This window comes from Asterias amurensis, chromosome 4 (assembly GCF_032118995.1).
Source record: "Asterias amurensis chromosome 4, ASM3211899v1".
NCBI lineage: Eukaryota > Metazoa > Echinodermata > Asteroidea > Forcipulatida > Asteriidae > Asterias > Asterias amurensis.
Genome location: NC_092651.1, coordinates 221,824 through 244,365, shown reverse-complemented (window position 1 = coordinate 244,365; position 22,542 = coordinate 221,824). Strand labels below are relative to the sequence as shown.

The following is a 22,542-nucleotide window of genomic DNA, read 5'->3' as shown; positions in this document are numbered from 1 at the left end:
GTATGAATTGATTTGGTGATATATTAGTACAGGCCAGTAATTGGAAAGCAAGCTTGATTTGTTTCTCTGTAACAAGTATACCCTTTCAGAACGTTTCATGATTAAGATTTGAAAAAGACATTAGTTGGACTATTCACTTTCATTGTCTTTGAACTGTAAGTCAGATCAGGGTGGGCATTATAAGGTGAAGGTTGAATGCAGAATAGTGCCCAATATTCTAACAGATCAAGGAGAAGAAAAGTATAGTTTGTTTGTTTGTTTTGTTTGTTTGTTGGGGTGCTGGTTTGGTGGTTTGGTTTTTTCTTGGATGATCTTCCCAATGCTGGAACTTGACAAAGCTCCCACAAGGGGATGATACAAAACAATGTGAAGTTGACAACAGCCAATCTCTCTAATTAATACACAATGTATATTGTGGTTTAATGTTTATGACTTCATGAATTGCATAAACCAACAAGTTATTAGAGTCACTGTGAAATCAGTGGTAAGCCTTACTGGATTCAAACCCACTATACTCTAACCATCTAATCATGGTGACACGCCACTTGACAGAAGGTAGGACAAGTACTGTAATTATCATGAATGATAATACCAAGAGTCGCAACTATAACCACAATGAGGACTTAAGATAGCACAGAAGATGTGTGTATACCAGTGGATATTGCTATCTGAGGGCCAACAGCCCATAGCCACCCCCCTTAAATAACATTTTAAGAGGATTTCTACACTAAATACATTTTTATTACTATTTGGCTTAATAGATATTGTGGTTGTTTTAAGAAAACATATTGAAAGAGAAGGGGCTGATGGTTATGTGTCTCTTCATTATGTTGGTATAAGAGACTTGTGCTTTGTTTTTGAATTTTAAAAACAAAACTGGGCTCTGTTTTCTTAAAGTTGACTTTAATTAGTGATAATGAGTAGTTACAATTGTAAATGGCAATGGGGTACAACTAGTTTATTTTATTGAAGACTTGACATTTTTGATTGAAATAAAATGCTATTTAAATTGTCTGATCCTAAAACACATCACAATGAAAAAAGCTAAGTTTCAGAATACTCATTGTACCTGATTTTAACTACCGTTACCATTTTGATTTGAAATAGGAGAACTTGAAATTCAGCCAGGATAAGTAAAAGCATACAAAGGAATTGTATATACCTCCAACTTGTTTTTTTCTTCTTGGTTTTTTAATTTCATTCCCACATTGTTATGTTTTTCTTGTTATTCCCTGAGCGCTTTGAACCTTAAGAAAAGGCGCTATATAAATGAAGTTATTATTATTAATAATAATTATAACCTGAAGTGTGGTCTGAGAAATGTTGCAAGTGAGTTTAGCCATTGGACACTTTCTAAACAGAACAAAACTTAAAATTTACCGATTTACATAGAACTGAAAAAAATGAAAGACTTCCCTTGAAATATTATTCCATGTAATGCTTTACTTTTTGAGAAAACATTAAAACAATTAGCAATTCACGATATCAAGAATAATGAAGTTACTTTAAACACATGTCATGACACAGCGAAACGTGCGGAAACATGGGTGGGATTTCTCGTTATTTTCTCCCGACACCGATGACCGATTGAGCCTAAATTTTCACAGGTTTGTTATTTTATATATATCGGTGATACATGAAGTGTGGGCTTTTGGACAATACTGCTTACCGATGTTGTGCGATTGCTTTAAAAGGCAAGTTATGACCAAGGATATCAAGTCTTTATGTTTTTTGTAAGGTAGGAGCAACAGGTGAAGAAGAGAGTGTCTTCTCTTATTGAAAAAGATCTTATCCAACATATTTCTTCTGGCAAACTGCTTTTATACGAGTTATTGATATACCCTTTACTGTTCATCCCCCAAGTTTCATGACTTATAACAAAACTTTGTAATTATACTAGTTAGCATGACCAATTGTCACTAGAGTTTTCATTTCAGGATTTATCCATTGAAGTAGCCCATTATTGTGCAAGCATGATGCTAAACTGGTAGGAATTTTGTGTTTTCCCAAAGCAACTTATGTTTTGTGTTTAGTCAAAACAGCAATCCCAAAAAATAGTTTGACTTCAACTTTGATTTTGTGGAGCATATGTCATAACTAATATTCTTTTGTATGTCTAGGTCTCAAGAAAAACATGGCTGTTTATTTTGGTTGAGATACTAAATGAGAGTACAAAGTGCCACAATCCATCTGCAACTCTATCCGTTCCCTTTACAAACTTGTTTACTAAAGGTACTCCAACACTAACTCCCATCTGCCTAATAATAGTCATGTATCCTGTTACAATGGGAACTGATTGCTCCAAAAGGTGATAACAGAAAAAAGCTGGGATAGTGAGTGTCACAAGAAATTGAATGTGCTACGATGGTTTATATTGTTGCAATTGTTAACAATATTCAATTCCAACAACCTTGCCTCAACTTGGATCAATGAGTCTCAATATTATTAGTTCAGGTAAGATTGTTCCAAGTTGATACACATACACAGATGTTTGTAGAGAACACAAACTTATTGAACAGCAACTCATAGAGGGCAAATGCTCTGTTAAACTACTAAAATCAGCAGCTTAAGTTAGCAGTCACCTGTCAACATTTTCTTTTCACTGAAGGGGTTCAATTCTTTACCTCAAAGTAAACCAAGCAAAAGTTTGCAATATATTTTTGTCCTCCATCTTAAACAAGTCCTTAAAGAAACTCACCCATTACCCAGACGGTAGAACACTGGCTGTAAGAAACATGTTATTAGACAAACTTGCACAAACACATAAATAGTTTACAAAAATCATTCAACTCTCTCACCTACGAAATTGAATATTGGTGTCATTAAAGTACAACAAACATAATTGTTGCATAAATTACCAGCAGTTGCCAAAGGAAACGACTGTTGCACTGAAGGTTTTGAGAGAATATTAAAATCGTTTTACTTTGACCCTGTGATTTCTAATGAACCAAAAGCAATCAACTGACTTGGTTCCAATATCATCGGGGAACAATGTATAAGGAATACATCCTTTATAGGATTTGAGGCATTGCATGGTGATATATCAATGTATATTTGGTTTGCGGTAACACCATGTGTGTATCTACTTGCCAGGTAGAGTTTGTTCTTGGAGAACTGTCTTGCTTTATCCTACTGCCGCCGAATAGATAGTTGGGGGTTCGGGAGACTTCTCAGTTCTGAAAAAAACTGTCCTGCATCAACTATTACCAGGACGGATGGTATAGAAAACAGACTTGGACTACTATACTTTAGCTTATAGGATCGTAATTAACTGTACTGCCGCAGAGTCAGTTTTGAATTGGTCTCAACGTTTCGATCTAGCTTTCTCTAGTCATCGTCAGGAGATTGAATACATTATTTGTTATCGATTAAATGAATGAGAGATTTATGTGAGTTTTAACAGCTTCATTTTATTTTATTAAACAAAAGATGTGCGAGGGTAATCTAAAGTTCTTAATTTGTATAAATATCAAATGAAATGAAATCACTTGTTTGAGAATTTCTGTCCACTTTAACAATAGATTTGTCCAACCTTTGCCAATATTTTCACTGTTATATCTGCATTGATAAACAAAGCACACATTAGATTGTGAACTGACCTGCTCAGATTGATATTGAAGAATGATGTCACATCAGGAAAGTCCTTGATGACATCATACAGAGCCTACAGTTGTTTGACATCAATTAGTGGTAAAGTTGCTTTCTCCCAGTTGATCATCAGGTTCACTGAATAAAACAGATACACAAATTAGGACATTGTCAATTACATTTTTCCTTAAAATCACCGGACCCTTCCATTTGAGAAGACTCGCAATTGTGGGCTAAATGATGGAGGTTTATTAGAAGAGGCTGCTGTTGCGTGCAAAAGCACTGCTGCTGCTGGTATCCAGCAAGCACAAAACAAAACAAAAAAATTACATTGTGGGGAAACCAGTTTCCTCGCAGTCACTCGCCCCTAGTCAACCCTAACCCTAACCCTAGCCCATGCTACAACTGAAATGTGGGAGCAAATAACAACGTAGTTAACATCCTCTTTAAGTAATTGTTTTAATGTTGAGGGGTGTTGTAGATAGACCTACCTTAGAGTGGGTTATCCTGATAACTTAGACTTAGAGTACATCTACCAGTCAGTCCATCCCTGTAGAAATCAAAGAGTGCAGATCTTGTGTCTCTTGCTTTGCCAGTCAATTTATGTGAGTTTCTATTACATTTGTAGAAGTCCATTCCTTGAGATCGTCCTTTCCCGCAATGATCGCCTGATATTTCTCTAACAAGATGTTGGACAAGAATTGAAGACGATGAGGTTCTCACATCTGAGCACAAATAGAAATAAAGTAATTTTTCAGTAAATGGACAATTTCACACTTGTATTTATTGTAAAAAGAGTAAATTGCCCAGGGTATATTCAAACAGTACACTGAGTCGAAGGACCAATAAATCACACCACACAATCAACAATTAAGTCACTTCTCCATAGTGTTGACTTGTCAAATTCTCAGAGCCTTTTAAAAATATTTTTCAAAATATATCTTTAATGGTTTGGGAGTAAATATTGGCCCTTCGCTCGTAGGGATAAAGTAGAAAATGTTTGCACACTCAAGAGCTTAGATAATTAGGGAAACATATTAATTACTCGATAGAACATTCACAGAAAACGTAATGTGTAAATACAAAGTCATGATAACACCGGTCCAGTACACATTCATTATTTTCAACTGTAGAAGGACACCCTTGCCTTTTAAGTTTGAGCCCCTCCCCTTCCCAAAACAGACATCCCAAATGCAAGCAAGGTCTTGCAACCATCCCCCCAATCCTCACCCTACTCCCAGATTATTGTTTTTATTGAAGGGATGATATGGTTGGTGATCACTCTTAAAATCAATGACAATAAAAACCTTTGGTTTGAAGCCCAAAGCATCGTTTGATGGAAAAAAGATAACAGTTTGCAAGCTGTAAAATGTAAATCTTGTTTAGGGATTATTCTTCCTGTGTGGACATAATTCAGTCAAAACCATGACTACTTTTTGAAATGAAATTTTCAAAAGTTAGTTTTTATTTTGCAAATTTTTATCTACATCTAGCATGTCTAGAGACTAAATCAGGAGACACTTCAAAGAGCCAAAGGTATGCTTTGCCTTTGAGTAACTATAAAACAAATGTAAGACACATTTTCCCTTTCGCTTTGAATTTTTCAATTTTTCTTGTGTATAAATTTTCTCCTGTGCTTTTTAAAATTTTATATATAAATGTAAATCTGTATTTTAATTCAGTCTCTGGACTGCGACAAGCATTTTTTTTTTTTTTTTACAATAAACCAGTAATAATAATAATAATAGTTTTTGATATACCCAGCTCCCCTTTTTTGTCTTGAGAAAAATCTCATTTGATCAAATAAGACAACATTTTAATGATTGAAAAAGTGGTTGCCGAAAACGGACATTTTCACAAAATTGTGTGTTTTTTCAGTGCTTTTGTTATAATTCCCCCACCCCCAAAAATACCCCCCCCCCCAAAAAAAAAAAAGTGTATGATTACTATACACCTCTTAAACCACTAGGTAGCCTCATAAATCAGTCCTATCCACTCCGTATTCTTGGCCCCAGCAACATTGAAATAAAAATCTGTAGTTTCTTTTTTGGGTTCCCTTAAAGAATTCAGGTACTTTTTTGAAATGTCCACATTTACATTTAACTTACAAGGTTTGAAGATAATTGTCTGAATATTATCTAAACCCCCCTCTTTGTATAATAGAAGAGTCTGCAAAACTTTTTGGTAAGCCCAGTAGTTAAGTAGTTCATTGTGCAGCACAGTAGCTCAGTAGTTCTTTGAAACTAATAATCACCCATTATAAGTTTCTAAGAAAACCACAAGGTATGCAGCATGCAGGTTTTTTTTTTCTTTTAGATTTGAATTGCTTTTACTTTTAGATTTCAATAAAGGCCTATGCTTAGTCAGCAAATTTTATTGTTGGGTTGTCATGCTTGAGAAAGAAATCACTTTATAAAGGGAAGTTTCAAATTCACAATAGTTGCTAGGGTCTGGCATTGACAATAGTTGTGCACTAGTAAATCAAGTTGGAGTATAGTAAGAGTGACAGCGGGAAAGTGGGCAGATGATTTTCAATTGATCATGCCTCTAGAATGTTGTCATCAGGTGTAGCATACAGCTACAGCAGACATAATTTTAAGCAGCAACATTTTTGAAGACATTACTTTTGTAACGGTCTATATGTTGAAGGCATTAACAAGTTGTAATTATCTAATTGTGAGAAGTTCTTCAGGGCCAGTGTTGCTGCTGTACAGTATAAGATACACCATGATGTAGAAATCGTACATTTTTTATCCGATTTATACATTTTAGATTTTGAACGAAAAAAAACCCTGAACATTTTGGGGGTAGAAATAAGAAAAGTCGGTTTTCCAACTGAAATCGGAAAAGTTGCATCTCTGTTATGATGAACTCAAAAATGAAATTTACTCGATAACTTCATTACGAAGGAGCGAGTGTCACAGAGTAAAATAAAAGTAGCGAAATTACTCCAGATCTTATGGTATAGAGTAACATAATATAATTTGTGTATGGCCAGAGTGCATGTACAGTACTTTAAATTTGTCATGTAAGATAACAAGTTTTTATTTTTGAGTGGCCAAACCCCGCCTCAAAATTCCTTAAACTTGGTGAGCCATCTTATTTTATGCAAAGAGGTAATGTGACTTCAACATAGGTTTTGATTGGTGAAGTTAAGGGTTATTTTGAACAATGAATATTCATGAGCAGGCTTGAGTGAGCAGGGATAAAAAGTTCAGGGGGAATACAAATAAAATTCCTAAGTTTCTTTTCTGTTTGGGAGGGTGTGTAGACCCTATGGGAATAGAATATATATTTTTGGCATTCAACATCAGAGCTTCTTGAGGAGAGGATGTGAATCCAGCCTCAAAGATTTAAGTTGCGAGCCTTAGGAGAGAGGGCATAGCCAGCCTTTGGCAGTGAGAACTAGTGAGAGTTTAACCAATAATAATTTTGAGTGGTGTGTCGCTTGCTAATAAATATTTTATATGTGGCGATTTTGAGAAGAACTTCGAGAAAGCCAGGATTTGCCAGTATTCCTGTAAGTTAACTTTATATTAATAATTGTTGTTAAACTTAAAGTGGAACTTTGCATTTATTGTACAGTTTTAGAGAATTGATTTTATTTATTGTCACTGGAAGAAAGTTGCCTAACCTTTAAACAATGCAAAGAGTGTGATTTAATTTTTTTGACATAGATTAGTCTTGGCCTAAGATGTCAATGACTGGTACTTTTTATTTTATCAACACAAAGTCGTTTTTGTGAAGGAAATTTTAGCGAAAACCATGAGAAATAAATGTGTAGTTTAGCCCAGACTTTTAACACTTCTGTGCCCCATTTAATATGTAAAATGTTTTTAATGTAAATTTAATGAGTTGACGGCACGAAAATGAGCTGGCGACACAAAAATGAGTTGATGGTAAGTAGTAGGACCGAAAATGACTTCTATTCTCTAAGCATGCTAAGGGATTCAACTCGTTTTATTTTTATCGACACGGGGATGTTCTCAACACCACACCGGTAGCGGGCGCGTGTCTATTTTTGTGCCAGGCAGCCATGCTTGCAAAGAATGTTTCAGAAAGGGAAAGTTTTTACTTTTGTAGCTAACTTTTGTGGATAAAACCTGTCACAATTACAGCTTGAATACAGAATGTCCGAGTTTGTTATGTTTTCATGCAATATAAACTGATACAAATATCTATAAATTACAAAGAAAAAATGTGCTTACCTTTCCGGATTTAAGGATTTAGTCGCCATCTTGAAAAGGCCTGAGCCTCGGTGCGCAGGCGCATTGTGACGTATTGCGTGACGTCACTGGTTGGAAGTCCATTCAACCATGGAGGAAGAATTTTGGAACTAACTTGGCCTAACTTAGTGATGCATTTATAGAATGATTCTCCATAATATACAGGTGATGTCGCAAGAACTGGCTACCCGAGGGCATCTTGAGACCTTTGAGGGGGTGTCTCATGGTTTGAGGTTGCAAGTTTCCAGGTAAGATGATTTAAGAAAGTGAAATACAGTATATATTGGTCATTTTCTTCCCCAATGATTCAACAGCGCAGCCACACTATTCTCCAAACTAGGCTACATGCGATTTCCAAGTCTTCTTATGACTCTTGAAATGAAAAGTGGAACTTGGCAATAATTGTACCCAAGCAGCGAAATTCGCCCAATGCTATTGATAATTTCAATATTTGTAGAGAAAAAAAAAAATCTTTGGTAAAGTTTTCCAAATCCAACAGTGCTCCAATCCAACCCATCTCGCCTTTCTCAGTCTCAGTCTCAGGGTCCAATAATTATTACAAAAAGCTGCTGAGCCAAATAAATTGCTTTGCAGAATTTGATGTTACAAAAAGGAACTCTTTCTGTGTTAAAGATTTCCGGGAGGATTAGCTATAGTAGCTAAGTATGCAACAGTCTAACCAATTGTTTCTCCAGTCAGTGCCCATCACAAAGCTGCTAAGCAGAAAAGTTTTGCTTAACAGAATGAGCCCTAACTCTCTTACCACTGGAGCTACCGTCACCGTCATTTACTGTGATTGTTGTTGCCAAACATGTTTCACAACTTAGAGAATGTTATCTTTATTTCCCAACATGCAGTGACTGAGATTGAGGACCTGGGATGGAGTCCTTCTCATCTACGTGCTCTCTCATGACAGACCCAGCAACCACTGTAATCTCGTGGTATTACGGCACAGAGGGATTACGTCTATCCTAAAGGTATATTATTATCACCATTTATTCACTCTAACATCAAACCTGCACCAAACTGCATGATTAACAAGCTCACTCCCATCTACACCATCACTTTAAAATCTACTAAGCTCATTTCCATGCTTGCATGTTACATCTTAACAATCAGGGGTTCGTTATACGACAGCGAAAACGTACCCCATCTATAACTCCACACCATCCGTTATCAGTCACTTGTCAAGTAACAACCACTCACACCATTTATATGCACCTGAAATATTCCCAAACTAAATGGAATCATTCTGTTTGGAGGTGCATTTTCTGAATGTACGTATTTTCTGTTCTTTATTTACTGCAATGGTGAAATGCGGAACCAACTGCCATTGGAATACGCATTATGGAGTCCAATGGAAACTGCACCAGTCATTCCAGGGCCATGAAGACTTCATTGGAGCTGTGGTGAGCGGAGGTTGCTGTGAGGAAAACAACACTTACACATTTTAAAGTTCAGGAACTGAACCTGAAGGTAAGTTTATTTTCTTTATTTTCAGGATGTTCATAGTTTGGAAGTTCATGCAGCACCCTAAATTGTAAAGATTTTTCCTGAAATGATGTTTTGGTTAATTTTTATTAAAGTGGGGCTCCCGCAAAGAAATAGGTCAAGTTGAGTGTTGCGATACACTATTGTTCAAATTGATATTAAAATTGTTTTTAATTTTTATTGTGTTTTTTTTTTTGGGGGGGAGGGGGGAGAAGAGGGGGGGTGGGAAGGGTCTCTTACTTAATGGTGTACAATTCCATTATGTTTTATGCCTTTCAACATCTTTTATGTTTGACGCCCTCCAACTGTTTTCCAGACCATCCATCTTTGGAGCTGTGGTGAGCGGAGGTATGCTGTGAGGAATCGACACTCATTTTAAAGTTCAGGAATACAACCTGAGGGTAAGTTTATTTTCATGATGTTAATAGTTTGGAATTTCACTCAGGACTGTAATTTGTGAAGAATTGGCCTGAAGTGATGATATTTTGTGAACTTTTGCTGAGCTTGCGATTCACTTTTTTCAATAAAATTGCATTTGTTTTTTTTTGAGGGGGAAGGGTCTCTGACTTCATATTATTATGTTTGATGCCATTAATTTTTTTTCTTTTTTTTCTTTTGACAACTGTGGACGTCTTCACATTTTTAAATACATGGTCGATAAATTGTTGTACATAAATTGTTCATTTCATTTTGAAACTCTGATCATTCAATCTAAATGGCATTACATCTGAGTTAATATGACTGACACAGACATTCTTCTTGGGAATGTACATACCCATTTTATTTTATGACCGATGATGTCATGTTACATTAACTCAATGATTGAGCTAATTTTGTGGTTTGAATGCAGTTATTGAATGAATATCCATATACAGGTGATGTCACAAGGATAATGGCTACCAAGGATCATGGAAGGAGGACGAGGATGTCTTATAGTCTGAGGATGCAAGTTTCCAGGTAAGACGACTTAAGAAAGTAAAGTACAGTATAAGTTATTATGTCTGAATGTATCTATTTTTTGTCTTTTATTTACTGCAATGGTGAAATGGGAAACCAACTGCCTGTGAAGTACAGAGTCCAAAGAAGACTGCACTTCAATGGCCTCTGCGTTCGTGTTGGTGACGTTCATCCGCCGATGACCAAGAAGACAACCGCTGGTTGCCTGGCTTCATATAGGAGTGTTCCTGTCTCCCTGGTGGATGAGAGAATGCATTGCAGTCTGATGGATCAACAACAGATGTAATAATGGCAACTATATTTGTTTTGACATTAAACTAAAACAGATTTTACACATGTAATAACATAATTTTAAAGGATTGCCCAGAAAGTTTGTTGCGTCAATCTTTTTACAACAATCGATGTCTTTGAGATGACATAAATAGTTCAAACTTGTTGTTGAAAAGCAGCGACTGAATTCAACTTTTGAACTTACTTAGTGATGCAGTTGTTGAATGATTCTCCATATACAGGTGATGTCACAAGGATAATGGCTACCAAGGATCATGGAAGGAGGACGAGGATGTCTTATGGTCTGTGGTCTGCAAGTTTACAGGTAAGATGACTTAATAAAGTAAAATGCAGTTTTAGTAATTTCGGTCATAAAAAAGTGCTTTTGAAAAGTTCATGTGGCTTTTTTTGAAAGCCCGAAGAAAACTAGCTCAATAAAACCATGCAGTAAATCCTTGACAAAACATGAACATTCCTTTCTTTCCTCTGGAATGTGTTTATCAAAGTTTAATGAAAAATTCACAAGTTGTTGATGGTTTGTTAATGCAAACAAATGAGTTGATGAGAAATATTTGACTCTCTAAAATTTCAGAGAAAGAAACCCTCACAAATTATGATCGTAAAACTCACAAACCCACTCATTGTGCACTTGAATTATTCCCCAACAAATGGAATAACTCTGTTTGGAAGTGTATTTTCTGAATGTATCTGTTTTTGTCTTTTATTCTGCAATGGTGAACTGCGGAACCATCTGCCTATGAGATACGGAGTCCAATACAGGGCTATGACAACTTCAATGGCGTCTGCGTATGTGCTGATGACATCTAACAGCCGATATCCAAGGGCCTAGATGACAACAGATGGATGCCTGGCTACACAGCAAAGTGTTCCTGTCTCCCTTGTGGATGAGAAAATGCATTGCAGTCTAATGGATCAACAACAGATGTAATAATGGCAACCATACTTCTTCACAAGACACTTAAACAGTTTTTACACATGGATTGACATAATTTGAAAGGATTGTGCAAAAAGTTTGATGCATCAATCTTTTTTCAACAATCGGTGTTTTTGAGATAACAGAAACGGTTCAAACTCGTTGATGAAAAGCAGCGACTGAACTAACTTAATAGTGATCCAGATATTGAATGATTCTCCATATACAGGTGATGTCACGTCACAAGGAATCATCCAAAGGGCAGGCATCTTGGAAGACCTTGGTTGAAGGTGTCTGGGGATGAAAGTTTCCAGGTAAGATGCATGCCTTGAGAATGAAAATACAGTATAAGTCATTTCTGTCTATTAATATTAAGTCGTAAAAAGTGCTTTAACATTGAACATGAACATTCTTTTCTTTCCTCTGGAATGTGTTCATCAAACTTTAATGAAAAATTCATAAGTTTTTACGATTTGCTAAATGCTGACAAACAAGTTGATGAGAAAAATTTAACTCTAAAAATTCAGAGAAAGAAACCCTAACAAATAATATGATTGAAAAACTCAAATCCACATTTATATTCACCTGAAATATTCCAAAACTAAATGTAATAATTCTATTTTGAAGTGCATTTTCTGAATGTATCTATTTTTTGTCTTTTATTTACTGCAATGGTGAAATGCGGAACCATCTGCCTGTGAAGTACGGAGTCTAATGGAAACTGCACATCCCAATCCAATGGCGTCTGCGTTCGTGCTGGTGACGTCCGTTTGCTGATGGCCAAGATGACAACAGATGGATGCCTGTCTTCATAGAGAAGTGTTCCTGTCTCCCTGGTGGATGAGAGAATGCATTGCAGTCTAATGGATCAACAACAGATGTAATAATGGCAACTATACTTGTCTTCACAAGAAACTAAAACAGTTTTTACACATGGAATAACATAACTTGAAAGAATTGTGCAGAGAGTTTGTTGTGTCAATCTTTTTTCAACAGTCTGTGTCTTTGAGATGACAGAAACTTAGAAAATTAGTGATTGAACTCAATTTTTGAGCTAATTTTGTGATTTGATTTTGAAGCAGTAGTCCAGTGTTGACCATTAGATGATTTCATTATATTAGACTCTACATGGTTTGTACTGATGTGATTACAACTTTCTTTCAGATGGCGCTCCCCTAGAGGTCATTCTTTCTCTTCAGTCCGGTGGTGCAAATTGTGCTGATCTTGATGCAGCTCAAGAAAGAGCGCTAGATGGCGTCTATACAAGAATGCTACCAATGGCCCTTGATGTAAACTTGGAAGACCATCTATGCCCAACTTCCAGCTCTTCGATGACCAACCAAGAGTATCTGTCAAGATCAGGAAACGGAGAATGAGGCTGGCTGGCCACTGTATCTGCCATCTAGAGCTAGCTGTGAGCCCCTAGTTCTCTTGGAACCCATCACTGAAAACAGGAGCAAGGGTAGGGGTAGACTAACATTCGTAGATCAGCTGAAGAAGGACGCACCACACAACCAGAAACAACTTAGCTTAAGATGCTGATGCTGGACAGAGCATGGATAGCAACCAGGAGAGGTTCCTGAGATGGTGTCGGCTGAAGACAACCTCTCGCTCAACTACTACTTACATACAGGTGATTGTGATGACTACTTTTCTGCCATCCTGTCAACATGGACCATGAAGATGTGACATCACAACACAAAGAGAGATACGTCATGGCTTGAGGAGATAGACATCAAGTGTTTCTACACCTACCTACCAGGATCCTTGAAGGTAAGATCTATTTAAGCTAAAGTGCTATTCACGTGACAGCAACTAATAACTGGGGTCTCTTGCTTAATTTTAGCCTGGTTGTAAAATGTAGAAATGTTTGACAAGATTTTGCAAGAGAACTTGGACAGAAGAAAAACATGGTTGTCCTGTCACACAAGGAACATTTTGTTAAATTTTACCACCAGGCTACAATAGTAAGGGATTAAACTTTGCAGAAAATAAACTTTGCTTATACACACAAATTTAACTTATAAATCTTTTTTATTTTCGTTTTGTTTTATATCATATTACAGGATGAACAGAGTGGAACAACTAAGAGTTGGTTACGTCAAGATGCTGAGCCACATTATGCAGCACCAATAAAACTGTTGCTTCAACACAGTCTTTGTAAAGGAGGACTGTTTCTTCATGATGACTGCCCTCATCAAAGGTCATATCCACCAGCTTCGACTGTTACTAAGGATGTACTTTGACCAATGAGTAGACTTTCCAAGAGCATGAACAACATTGAACAAATCTTCCAATGGATCTTGATATTACAGCATGATCATCCGGATTCATCTGCAGATTGAACTCACGAACACAAAGTTTTCTTATTGTGGAACAATGACTTGAATATTAGTATTGTTTGAAGCTTTGCATGGTGTGGATAAATAGGAAGAAACTATAAGTATTATAGTAAACTTGTGTGTACAACAATGTGTAAATCTCGTTTGTGTTAGTGTTGACTCTGAAAAGAGCCTGTGTGGTCTCGACATTTCAAACAGTAGACTCTGCTTGTCTTCAGGAGAAAGCTGGACTAGTAGTCGTGGTGGAGCTTATAAGTAGCACTGGAGGGGATGCATATTGGGGCAGAAGGATCCAAGCTGTTCTTGACTGGTGATCTGCCTGTGAGTTGGAGTATGAATTGTTGTGGTGAGTTGCTGGTGGAAGGGTTGGCTTGAGTATGGGTAATCAGATGTCGTTGATGAAAAACCTGATGTCTTGTGCAACTGTGTGATGTGCTTGTATTTCGATGGCGTCCCTGACTCTGCATCGGTGCAGAACTGGACTGGTGAGATGAGTTTGGCATCTTGTTTGTGTGAATGTTTGATGACAGCTGATTTGTCATGGTGGTAGCCTTGAACTGCGGACTTTTGTTTGGTGTGATGAGGAATGGCTTGAGCTGGCTGCAGGAATTTAAGGTATTTTAGTCGTTGAGTTCTAGTGATGTCTTGATGTGATGAAGTTCCTGCTTCAAGCTGCCGAGGTCAATTTACTTATTGACTTGTAATGATCAATTTACTTATTGACTTGTTAATGATCGTACTTCATTACAATTTTGTAGACAGAATACATAATAACTTGTAATGATATAATCCCTTACAAGTTAATGTATTCACATAAAAGATTGCATGTTTGTAATGAGGTACTTTATTACACTCATGCAATTATAACATACTTGCAATAAAGTACCTTATTGCAAGTATGTAAAAGTTTCAAGTGCTTAATGAACTACTGCATTACAAGCATGAAACAAGTTATGTAAATTTGTAATGCAATTGCTCATTACAATTATGAAACAACTTAAGGTTAGAGGTAACTCATTACAAATATAAAGACAACAAGCTTGTCAGGAAGTGATATGATTGGTTTAACATTACAAACTAATAAAGTTAAGTTTTACTTAATTTGAATATTGTATTAAATATGAATGGTAACTTTTATTGTGTGTCACTCTGTCTTTCAGTTATTTTATCCAAACAATATTATTAGTGTCCTTGGGGTACCCCCCACATGGTGGCCACCATGGGTTTTTTATTAGTTATTATTTAAGGACATGTATATTGTGACACATAAGGTTCAGTAACTCTTATTGAGGTTTTTATGGTCATGACATTGCATGTTTATTAAGGTAATTGCACTCGTTAATATGCTAATTAATTACAATGGTCATGGCATTGTATGATTATTCATGTTATTTGAGTCATCATTCATATACTAATTAATTACAATGCATTGTCTGTTGTGTATTGAGTGAATTTGGACCTCATTAATATGCTAATTAATGACAATGGTCATGACATTGTATGTGTACAATGGTGACATTATTTATATTATCTGATGGTAATTATGTTGCATTAATGTAACATTTGGATCGGTAATTGTTATACCGTGCAAGTATTATAGTTAAGAGTGCTCGTTATAATGAGGGTATTATTTTTAATACAAAGGACATGCGATTAGTTTATTATCTGGTGTTAATTATTTGGCAAAATGCCACACTAAGATTGGTAAGTGATATACCAATCACAACAGTTTTAAAGTTGAGAGTACTTGTTAACCAGGTTTTTTTAATTACAAAAAGTGATGACAAGTTTGATATCTGCCTAGCTATTTCATGCTAATATCAGGGTTTTCCAGAGTACTTTCTCACAAGAGTGTTTCTTCACTCTGCAGACAAAGGGAGCTAGCCAAGTAGTCAAGACTTCAGATACAGGATATTAATTGAAATAATGTGTATCTTATCTTAAACAAAGGAAAGTAATTAGTTGGTTTGACTGCAAGAAAATGGTTTATACAATTTTCTTTAACCGCATAATCATGATCAACAACTTTGTTTAAAAGCATTTATTAAGTCATAGTTATTATAGATAAATTTAAGCGGGGTTTTCCAGAGTATTTGTTATCTCTGTTTTTTTACTCCGTAGGCTAGGTATCAAAGGGGGTAACATTTCCAATGAAGCAATCGTTGTAATGGTTACACACTTTGATGTATTATGATCCCTTTAACTGTTGTGGGGTGGAAGATGACAACCTTCACGTGGTCCACCCTGTTGTTAACTAATGTCATCAAAGACCTTTTCGCAAATTCTTTTGGGAAGCCCTCGCTGTTGAATGAGGTGCATGCTGATCCACTGCTCACAATCAAACTTGATCGCTATGCATGCATACCAAGTATTTGCGATAATGTCTAAACCAATTTATGTAGCAACTCCTTGTTTTCATACTGGTATTGTCTTCTGACCTAATTACTTTCAGTAGGCCCTAAGGCCTATTACCATAACTATCAATCACTTTACTTTGAAATGTCTTTTGCCCTTTCCGTGTATAGTACTTGTTTAAAATGTTCATTTTATTTTGCCAGGTTTATGTACATGGCTTTAGTGCAAAATAAATACCTTGATCATGTGAAACAAGAAACAACTGTGTGATATAGAATTAACATAGTAAAATATTAAAATTACCCCTGCAAAAGACATTGCATTGTTTTGCCATTAGTGAAACATTTCTCAAAACACATTGTACTTTAACCCAAATTTAGCTGCTGTACTTCTTTATCGCCAAAACTATAAGAATAATCCCTAGAGGAAGACACAGTCTGAGAAGTGTTACCGCGGTATTGCTTCTTATACTTCTTTTGAGATATTGCCAAAACTCTTGTACTTCCTATATCCAGGAAATTTGTTATTGGCATTAAGTAATTTTGTTTTTACATCGCAGTGAGGGGTGTTGTACTGAAACACTACCAAAACGTGTCTTGAGATGAGACTAAAATGTTGATGAAGCCCCATACACATTGTTCAAAAGAGTTGCATCGTAGTCTGCAGCTCAAAACACGGCGACAGCGGCTGCACCCACCCGGCGTTGTTAGTTCTTCTATGAGGGCGCTATATACATTTAGTGGTCGATTTCTGATAATACTGCAACCACTACCAATTGTTGTCTTGAGACGAGACTAAAATGTTGGTGACGCCCCTGTACACATGTTCAAAAGAGTTGCATCGTAGTCTGCAGCTCAAAACACGGCGACAGCGGCTGCACCCACCCGGTGTTGTTAGTTCTTCTATGAGGGCGCTATATACATTTAGTGGTCGATTTCTGATAATACTGCAACCACTACCAATTGCTGTCTTGAGACGAGACTAAAATGTTGGTGACGCCCCATACACATGTTCAAAAGAGTTGTATCGTAGTCTGCTACTCAAAACACGGCCACGGCTTCAGCTGCATCCACCCACCCGTTGTTTATTTTCACTTGAGGGCGCTATATTTTCACGAATGTGTAATGCCTTGGTTGAGTGACCGCAGTTAACGATTGCTCTGACAGTTTCTTATCGCGATATCGATATAGCGCCCTCTAAATTGAGGGCGCTCTAACAGACTGTGAAATGTTTCCCGGTCGGTCCCCTGAGCTGTCAAAGTCGTCTGCCCGAAAGACAAGTAAGACCAAGGCTAAGAGAGGTAAGAAATCTTCAAATTTTCCAGTAGTTGATCGCTTTTCGAGTCTCATAATAACAACATTAGGATCACGATATTATACAAGTCAAGAATAATTCACCAGTTCTTTTTTAATGAAGAGAAGTACAATTCTGGATCGGAAAAAGGACGTCGGATCAATCGTTTGTTTAGTCGATAGTCATAATACAAAATTATTTTTCCGATTTCGACCCCAAACTTTGATTGCAATTTACCGCGAGACTGTGCCAGCTCCGCCGGTGACAAAAGCTCTGCTGTTTTCTCACGGTATGTGTTTATGCCAGGCTTTTCATTTCATGCTAAGAACAAAGAACAAAGTTTTCTGTCATAGGTTATGTCTCGAACATTTGAATGAATAATATAATCAATAGATCAACTGACACTACAGACTGACTCTCTAGCTACTGCAGTAATTTAACAAAAATCCAAAGAGGGAATGGCACCACCACGTTTATCACTCATTCTTTCACATAAGTGATATCTCATTAAAAGGTAAACTGGATACTAAATTATTTCATATATCGAATGAAAAAGTGGTGGCCCGGTGTCATACGGAAACTTTTCACAAGAGAGTCAACCAAACAACATCCTTTGAGTTGACCTCGAAAGTTCAAAACCAAACTATCGTCTGGTAGATTGTTTAATTCTCCTTTACAGTCACTTGATAGATCACGTGATGTTGTTGCTATTTGGGATTCTATTGCGTGCAAAAATGGGGACAAAATCACAGTACTAGGGTAGGATTCTGAGCCACGACCTTTGCAATTCTAGATAGGCATAGATGCCAAGTTCAGAGGCCAGCTAGCTATGCGTGTCATTTTTTGGACCTGTGCTAAGAACCATTTATAAGGCAATGAGTGAAAAGTCAAACCTGTGAGATTTTGATGAGCACAATTGACCTAGCATGAGATAAACTTGTGCTTAGCACCAATTGGGCAAGTAAGAACTCTGGTGTACATTTTTGTTTTAACATGTTTAACTGCTGTGATTTTATAACAAAATTGTTTGCACCATAATTTTCCCATAGCTGAAAGGCCAGACATAATACATAGTTTATAAATACCTCAGACAGTTTTTCTATTCCTATTGGTGGAGAGCGCGTCACGCGGGTGAGTTTAAACCTTTGTTTATGACGGGTAAAAAGTGTTAACCCTTTCAACACCATTGTCGAGTTTACTCGACCGCGCAATGCAAGCGCTTCCTTACCCTTGTCGAGAAAGCTCGACTGTGCGTTGTGTAGTCGCTCCGTCCCAATGTCGAGTAAAGCATTGCCTTTGAGAGATTGTATTTAATTTGTTTGGTGCCCTCTGTTGTTAGGTTTTATATAGACAGGTTGCTTGTTTACCAAGCATTACAATGGTATGTATTGTATAGGGGGTCACCATAATGATTTTCCGAGAAAAGTACACCTCAAGATTTCACGCTTCCGTTTTTTTTTCGTCAAAAATCACCATCATGTCTGCTCATTGCACGGAGGTTTTTGCTTACATGTTTGCCATAGTGACTCTATAAAAAGACTTGGGAAGTTCTATCAAAGTATCTATTCAACATTTGGCATCAAATCGTGGTATGTCAGATGATGACAGATTGAAAACGCATTCCGCGTTATTACAGTTAATAACGATCTACTATAAGTTAAAGTAGTAGTCTACTTCTGCCCAGCTGGTAGAACTAAGAAGTCTCCCAAGTTTTGATAATCTACTTTGGGGTAGTAGAATATAAAACAAGAGTTGAAAATATGTTTTGGTTCGGTATTTGAGGATTGTTGGTTTTGAGGACTTGGGAAATCAAAATGGCTTTAGGATTGTTGGTTTTGAGGACTTGGGAAATCAAAATGACTTTAGGATTGTTGGTTATGAGGACTTGGGAAATCAAAATGACTTTAGCATTGTTGGTTTTGAGGACTTGGGAAATCAAAATGGCTTTAGGATTGTTGGTCTTGAGGACTTGGAAAATCAATTAATGTGTACCTCTGATCAACGGGTGCTACACAGACAGGCAATAATGGTAACTTACAAACTGAAAGTTGAGATCAAGTTAAATATTCAGTAAACGGTTCATTGGTTTCTTTGTACCTATGGGGACAGGGGTTTTTCCATTACAGCACACATGCTCTGGAATTCACTCCCTGAAAACCTCAGGGGAATTACTAACATCTCCATCTTTCAGCAGCAACTTAAGACACACCTGTTCACGCTTGCTTTCCCTTACACTTGAGAATTCCCTCTTTTCCATCTTGACCGGCGCCTTTGAATGGTTTTAAATCAGATTTAGTGCGCTTTTATAAATGCTGTGTTATTATTACCTAGCTGTACCAATCAGGTAGCCTGTACTGCTATGTGACTAAGCATGATCTGAACTTGTGCTTAGCACCATTAGGCAAGGAGTCAGCTAGCCGGTATTGCTATGCGACTCTAAGCATGATCTGAACTTGTGCTTAGCACCATTAGGCAAGGAGTCAGCTAGCCTGTACTGCTATGTGACTCTAAGCATGATCTGAACTTGTGCTTAGCACCATTAGGCAAGGAGTCAGCTAGCCTGTACTGCTATGTGACCAGAAGCATGATCTGAACTTGTGCTTAGCACCATTAGGCAAGGATTCAGCTAGCCTGTACTGCTATGTGACTCTAAGCATGACCTGAACTTGTGCTTAGCACCATTAGGTAAGGAGTCAGCTAGCCTGTACTGCTATGTGACTAAGCATGATCTGAACTTGTGCTTAGCACCATTAGGCAAGGATTCAGCTAGCCTGTACTGCTATGTGACTCTAAGCATGATCTGAACTTGTGCTTAGCACCATTAGGGAAGGAGTCAGCTAGCCGGTATTGCTATGTGTCTCTTAAGCATGAACTGAATTTTGTGCTTCCATTTTGGCAAGAAAAAACTCTGGTGTACATTATTATTTCAATTGCTGTGGTTTCATCACAAAATGATGTTTTGATTTAAGTCATGGCTTTAATCTGCTAGCTTTAAAGTGGGGTTCTATTTCCCATAGCTACTATAGCTCAGACTTTTTCATAGTAATCAAATAATCTTATTTTTATAGCACTCTTTACAAATTTATTGTTGCTCACTCATGGAGTTGTTAACACCATGTACAAGTTCATTGTTAAAACAGCCCAGACATCAAACAGACACGTGTGCAGTAGCGCTAGCTCCATGTTCTTTGACACTGAAGTTCATTGTCAACACACTGTAGCCTACTACAGTACGTTGTACGTTCACTGTGTATTGTTGTACACTCATGGAGTTGTTTACACCATGTACACTGCCAAGTTCATTGTTAAAACAGCCCAGACAACTGTTCAACACATAGACGTGCAGTATCGCTAGCTCCATGACCTTTGACACTGAAGTTCATTGTCAACACACTGTAGTCTACTACAGTACGTTGTACATTCACTGTGTATTGTTGTACACTCATGGAGTTGTTTACACCGTGTACACTGCCAAGTTCATTGTTAAAACAGCCCAGACATCAAACAGACGTGCAGTATCGCTAGCTCCATGACCTTTGACACTGAAGTTCATTGTCAACACACTGTAGCCTACTACAGTACGTTGTACGTTCACTGTGTATTGTTGTACACTCATGGAGTTGTTTACACCATGTACACTGCCAAGTTCATTGTTAAAACAGCCCAGACAACTGTTCAACACATAGACGTGCAGTATCGCTAGCTCCATGACCTTTGACACTGAAGTTCATTGTCAACACACTGTAGTCTACTACAGTACGTTGTACATTCACTGTGTATTGTTGTACACTCATGGAGTTGTTTACACCATGTACACTGCCAAGTTCATTGTTAAAACAGCCCAGACATCAAACAGACGTGCAGTATCGCTAGCTCCATGACCTTTGACACTGAAGTTCATTGTCAACACACTGTAGTCTACTATCCCAGTACGTATTACGTTCACTATGTAATGTTGTTGACTCATGGAGTTGTTTACACCATGTACACTGCCCAGACATCAAACAGACTGTTCAACACATAGACGTGCAGTATCGCTAGCTCCATGACCTTGACACTGAAGTTCGTTGTCAACATACAGTACTGCAGTACTTTGTACGTTGTACATGTATATTAATCCAGCAACTGTGGACACACCCTGCACAGTAGGCCCCCCCCTACATAGTACAAATTTGCTACGTAGGTGTTTTTGTGACTGTATTTGTTGGTGGTGTTTTTGTGACTGTATTTGTTGCGACATAATCCTGCATTCTACCAGGAAATAAGACTGTTGTAAACTCAGTGAACATCCTGACAAGATTGCAGACGTATGGACATCTTTTCCAACGGAACTATGTGCTTAGGTGAGTACAGATCACAAACTGATTCAACTTTGCTAAAATACTCTGGCAGCTTATTTAAATCAGGCCTAAGATTGTATACAAATACCACTTAATTTGTGCAGTATAATTTGTTTGTAATTTGCAGCCTAGATGATAATGATTTTATCTTTGGTTTACATTTAAAAGTTTTGTACAATTAACACGACTGCATGGTTTATGAAATCACTCAGGGTAGAAATCTGTTTCCTAGCTCCATGATTGACTCAGATTAGAATGAATTTACCGTTCAATACAATGGAAGTAATGGCTGGTTATTAAGGGTCATTCTTCTCAATTGGTTGCAACATTTTCTAAGACTTGAATTCAGTGTTATGTACAAAAAGAGATGATATCCCAATAATTAAATAATCAACAGTAATTTCCCATGCAAAGGACTTGTCTCATTTATCGTTCATGTTTTTACCTTTAAGGGAAGGTATTGTTTGATTATCAATCTTAAAGGTAGTGGTGATCAAAACTTGTTTGACATCTTTGGCATTAATAGGCCCTACTTCAGACATTTTTATCTTTGTTGATTTAAAGGACTTGGGATGCGACTCAACCAATACGCCTCTCTTAATACTTAATGCATGACGTCATAATTCTTACCCAAAATGAGGCTATGGGCGCACTTTCCCCATCACTTGCAGTGGCTGCGCCCATCGCCTCGTTTTGAGTTAGCATTGTGACGTACCTCATGCATAAATATTAAGAGAGGCGTATAG

The 22,542-nt window shown here is 37.2% G+C and overlaps 2 protein-coding genes and 1 long non-coding RNA gene across 3 annotated transcripts in view; 2 read left to right on the top strand and 1 right to left on the bottom strand.

The window, feature by feature from the left end:
- Positions 1-22,542, top strand: part of LOC139936472 (E3 ubiquitin-protein ligase TRIM33-like) — a 97,159-nt gene that overhangs the window by 65,258 nt on the left and 9,359 nt on the right. The window contains exon 2 of the mRNA XM_071931283.1: positions 21,640-21,799. The gene's annotated coding sequence lies outside the window, so the exon portion shown is untranslated. The remainder of the gene's footprint in view (positions 1-21,639; positions 21,800-22,542) is intronic.
- LOC139936638 (uncharacterized) lies at positions 3,286-7,819 on the bottom strand. The gene is made up of 3 exons (XR_011785990.1): positions 7,797-7,819; positions 4,080-4,313; positions 3,286-3,726 (listed from the first exon to the last, which is right to left on the bottom strand). It is a non-coding gene; the product is annotated as an uncharacterized lncRNA (long non-coding RNA).
- Positions 20,968-22,542, top strand: part of LOC139936476 (uncharacterized) — a 33,187-nt gene continuing 31,612 nt past the window's right edge. Inside the window, exon 1 of the mRNA XM_071931292.1 lies at positions 20,968-21,666. The gene's annotated coding sequence lies outside the window, so the exon portion shown is untranslated. The remainder of the gene's footprint in view (positions 21,667-22,542) is intronic.